Source organism: Penaeus chinensis, chromosome 35, assembly GCF_019202785.1.
Source record: "Penaeus chinensis breed Huanghai No. 1 chromosome 35, ASM1920278v2, whole genome shotgun sequence".
Lineage (NCBI taxonomy): Eukaryota > Metazoa > Arthropoda > Malacostraca > Decapoda > Penaeidae > Penaeus > Penaeus chinensis.
The window spans coordinates 27,293,822-27,298,821 of NC_061853.1; the positions used below are offsets into that span (position 1 = coordinate 27,293,822).

Sequence of the window (5,000 nt, forward strand, 5' to 3'; positions counted from 1 at the left end):
AAATACACTCATACACTCACACACTCACACACACTCTCCTGTACTTTTCTCATTCCTTTACTATTTCATTGTTATTTATCCTTTATTTATTTTATTGGCTTTAGTTCTAGCTTACTGCCCCCCAGCCCCTTGACCCCCTCCCCCCCAGCCCCGCGTCCCGCCGCTGTCCATCAGGGTCAAACCGCTCACATTCTTGCCCGATGTCTCCGCGTCGAGCAGCGTTCCCCTGCCGGCCTCAGCTGAACCCATCCTCCTCGCCAGCGGCCAGGGCGAACCCTACTTTCGTACACCGCTATCAGCACTACAAATTTTGCTTTATAAATATCACATGTTATCAAACTTTTACGTTCCATTGTCTAGTGAGTCGCAGTGCGCCAGTGTCAAGGTCCGGGCACCTGTTGCTGGTGGGCGGTGCAGGTGGGCAGCGAAGGAGGGCGAGCGAGGGGTGTCCGGGGGAGGGGTACGGCGGGAGGGGTCAGCGGGGCCGGGGGCGCTGTCATCATGTACGGCAGGTAGCGTGGCGGCCTCTGTTCCCCAAGCCCCTGATGATGGTGTTCTCTCTCCCTCGCGACGCTAATGGCTCATTACAGGTGCTGAGTTCCAGGCTGACCCCGTTTGGGAGCAGCGCCCTTCGTTATCGCCGGCCGGGCTGCGTCGCGGACCTCGTCGCCGTGAGGCCAGCAAAACAACAACACTCCGCCGTGTTAAGCATACGCAAGAGGTTCATTAAGACAAAAAGCCCCCGCTTGCGACAGCACCGGAATAATCATGACATCACCACAATAGCCCGATGTGCACGGAGAGGTGCATTGCGGAGGCCAGGCTGCAAGTGGCGTCGGCGGGGCAAACGCTGGCGTGGAGGCAGAGAGATGCACACGTGAAAAGTGGAACGCGGTAATATTCACCCCGAACTCCCAGCTTTCCAATCCACAGGGAAGGGACTCACTCGGCACCGCTGTTGCCTTTTTTTTTTCTTTTTTTTTTACACGCAACCGCATATCACATCACCACACTACACCGCCGACACTCCAAGCACCACGACAGCTACAATCTCCTCCGGAACCTCATGGAACACGGCGGCGCACACACGAGGAGCACATGAGCACACAGGTCCGCCTTGCAGAACGGAGGGCCGAGGTACACTGAGCGAGGCGCAGGGAGAGATGTAGGTGGCCGCCCCACCTACTCGGCCAAGTCTTCGGGAAAGTGGACGGCCGGCCAGCCAGTCCTACCTTAACCGATCACGACGTAAGGAGAGTTTCCGGCAGAGAATCCTTGGGCCTCGGGTAACGGTAGCATTCCCGCATGTGTCAGAGGTACCTGCATGCGTGTAGGACGGTGTGGCGACGCAAGCACGGCGCATTTGTGTGTGCGTGTGCGACCAAACTACGTCGTGGAGGAGAATCCGGCTCTGGGGACCACTGCCTTATGTGACGAAGGGGCGTTCTTGCAAAGTGGGAAACTAGTTTGGCCTAAGCTAAACCCGTTCTCGTTGATGCATACCGACATCCTCATTAGTTCGGCGACTCATGGCACAACATTGGCAATGAGAAGCTACAAGCAATGTCTGCACTGCTTGCAGCTGCACCTTACTGCGCCTGGCATGTGCTTGTTGTGGCTGCTACCCTTTCCCCCCTCTTTGCTCGCCCTACCCAGCCTCTCTTCTCGTTCCTCATCATGTCTCTCGCCTCATCCCGCCCACGGACTCACTCACGCATTCACTCTCGAATTCACTGAACAGCCCAATCATTCACTTACTCCAAATCTCAGAAAAGCCGTAAGATCGGGCCTGGTGCATCTGAAACACTTACAGCCGCCGTGATTGGTGCAGCGGCCTTTAACACAAAGGTAATTATAAGAACATACCTTTACACGTTTCTGGGCATTCCGAGCTCCCTCAGCAACTTGGATGCAACATTCCTAAAAACCACACGTACCTGCAAATCACAAAAGCCGTTTTAAATACATTCACAACAGGAAAAAAAATGCAAAACATAACCACAGTTGTACTGTAATAATATATGCAAATACCAAAGACCATTAACGAATTTATATTCGTATTTGCTGTCCATCAAAATTATAATCAACACACAATACACTGTATATGCTCTATATTCCTTATAACTAAAAACACAGAAGAAAAAATGAAACGTCTCTGCCATGAACAATTGCAAATCCCTTTCCCCAAAAATTCCAACCAATCGAACCCACTCTGAATCCGTCCCTCTTTATTCCCGGCTCACGCAACCGAGATCCGTCAACCGATTGCTCCCAGAGACTAGCCGCGAAGGTAGCTAGTCGGCCCTACCTACTACCTTCTGTGAAGACTTTGACTTTACCTTTGGTCTCGACTCTGACTTTGATAAGTTTAATAAGATATGTGGTTGCATTTCAGAAGGACGAGGTAACATAGGTTATCCTCACCATCTTATTGTCTCTGCGAGGGATCTCGCCTCTTATACAAGAACTTACAGGTATGTTAACATACTAAACCAAGTACATTATTTATAGTACAGAAATTACAAGCCTACGGGGTGAAGGGTTTATATTACACCATAAATTCCCCGAAAACCTGCCAGGCTTTCCTCGCAAGGTTCTGGCACAGCCTTCCAGGTCGTGAGGGAAGGTTCGAAGGAAGGCGGGGCACACAGTGTAGGCCAGGGGACGGTCGGCGGGAGGAGGCGGGGGGGGGGATGCGGGGGGGGAGGGGAGGCAGGAGGCCAGGGTCAGGGGCCAGGGGGTAGGGAAAGGGAAGGAGGGGGAAGGAGGAAGGTTGGCCGAACAGTTGTGGCCGCGACCCGTTACTCTGCACGCTTTCCCACGCATAAACACACAACGCACAAACAAACGAACACGCGCTCACGCCCGGACGCACACGCGCGCGTCTCGCATCTGATTCACTCACGACGCGGCGCACTCCACTTGCGGTATCGGAGGTGTCGGGCGGGTGATATACGGACGGCGAATCAAATCCCGCCGTGGAATGCTCCTCATCCCTGGCGAAGCTGCGAGAGCCTCCGCCTCGCAACCCATCTGGCGGACCTTTTCACTCTCTGGGCAACGTGTATCACACCCGGACCATCACACACTTCTCAGATATGATGGATCCAGCTCTTGGTTATTGGTATATTACATAACATATATCTGTATATGTATGCACGTATGTATAAATGTGTATGTATGTATGTAGGTATGTATGTAGGTATGTGTGTGTGTGTGTGTGTGTGTGTGTGTGTGTGTGTGTGTGTGTGTGTGTGTGTGTGTGTGTGTGTGTGTGTGTATGTATGTATGTAGGTATGTATGTAGGTATGTATGTAGGTATGTATGTAGGTATGTATGTAGGTATGTATGTAGGTATGTATGTAGGTATGTGTGTGTATGTATGTAGGTATGTATGTAGGTATGTATGTAGGTATGTATGTAGGTATGTGTGTATGTGTGTAGGTATGTATGTAGGTATGTATGTAGGTATGTATGTAGGTATGTGTGTGTATGTGTGTATGTATGTATGTAGGTATGTGTGTGTGTGTGTGTGTGTGTGTGTGTGTGTGTGTGTGTATGTATGTATGTATGTATGTATGTATGTATGTATGTATGTATGTATGTATGTATGTAGGTAGGTATGTGTAGGTATATGTAGGTATATGTAGGTATATGTAGGTATATATGTAGGTATATATGTAGGTATATATGTAGGTATGTAGGTATATATGTAGGTATATATGTAGGTATATATGTATGTATGTATGTATGTAGGTAAGTAGGTAGGTAGGTAGGTAGGTAGGTAAGTAGGTAGGTAGGTAGGTAGGTAGGTAGGTAGGTAGGTAGGTAGGTAGGTAGGTAGGTATATGTATGTATGTATGTATGTATGTATGTATGTATGTATGTATGTATGTATGTATGTATGTATGTGTATGTGTATGTGTATGTGTATGTGTATGTGTATGTGTATGTATATGTGTATATGTATGTATGTATGTATGTATGTATATGTATGTATATATGTATGTATGTATGTATATGTGTGTATATATGTATGTATGTATGTATGTATGTATGTATGTATGTATGTATGTATGTATGTATGTAAGTATGTAAGTAAGTAAGTAAGTAAGTAAGTAAGTAAGTAAGTAAGTAAGCATGTATGTATGTATGTATGTATGTATGTATGTATGTATGTATGTATGTATGTATGTATGTATGTATGTATGTATGTATGTATGTATGTATGTATGTATGCATGTATGTATGTATGTGTGTATGTGTGTATGTATGCATAACTATTTCCGTCTGTGTATCCGTATGTCTATGTATGCATCTGTGTCCGTCTCTCTGTCTGTCTGTCTGTCTGTCTGTCTGTCTGTCTGTCTGTCTGTCTGTCTGTCTGTCTGTCTGACTGTCTGTCTGTCTGTCTGGCTGTCTGGCTGTCTGTCTGTCTGTCTGTCTGGCTGTCTGTCTGGCTGTGTCTGTCTGCATACGTGCATGCAGATGTTTGTACAGTATGTAGATACGTGTGAATGTATGCAGGAATGCATGTGTATCTGTATATATAATTCACACATAATGTATACGTTAATCGTTTACGAGGTAAATGAATGAGCGAATTGGGAACGCGAGGGGCGCGAGGCCGCCCTTCCCGCCGCCCTTCCCGCCGCCCAAGACCCGGCCGCCCAGAGTCCCTTCCGACCTCGCCAGTCACCTCGCAGTCATCACTCATCCGCGGACAGTTAGAGCACCACGCACGACCAGCGACAGAAAGTGCATCTCACGTGGAGGCGACGCGGCCGGCCGACCGTGGCTGGCCCTTGGCCCCCTCGCGCCACCTCGGCGACCGGGAAAGGAAGCTCTGCTAAGATTCCGCTGCTTACGTAATCAACTCCTCGAATGATCTTTTTTTCTAACCCAATACTAATGGCGCCTAGTTCTGGCTCGGGCTCCCGCTGTACAATTTCCCTTCAATGCTTATCTCAGTTCCCTCGTTTTGTTCCCTTTCGAGATGA

General features: G+C 48.5%; 1 protein-coding gene across 11 annotated transcripts in view; it reads right to left on the reverse strand.

Moving 5' to 3' along the window:
- Positions 1 to 5,000, reverse strand: part of LOC125044200 (mitogen-activated protein kinase-binding protein 1-like) — a 157,473-nt gene that overhangs the window by 99,841 nt on the left and 52,632 nt on the right. Inside the window, exon 1 of one of the 11 annotated variants that reach the window (XM_047640708.1) lies at positions 1,321 to 1,415. The exons of 9 other annotated variants lie outside the window; for them this stretch is intronic. The gene's annotated coding sequence lies outside the window, so the exon portion shown is untranslated. Of the gene's footprint in view, positions 1 to 1,063; positions 1,222 to 1,320; positions 1,416 to 5,000 lie in introns of those variants that run through there. One more of the 11 variants, XM_047640706.1, reaches the window with a different exon arrangement.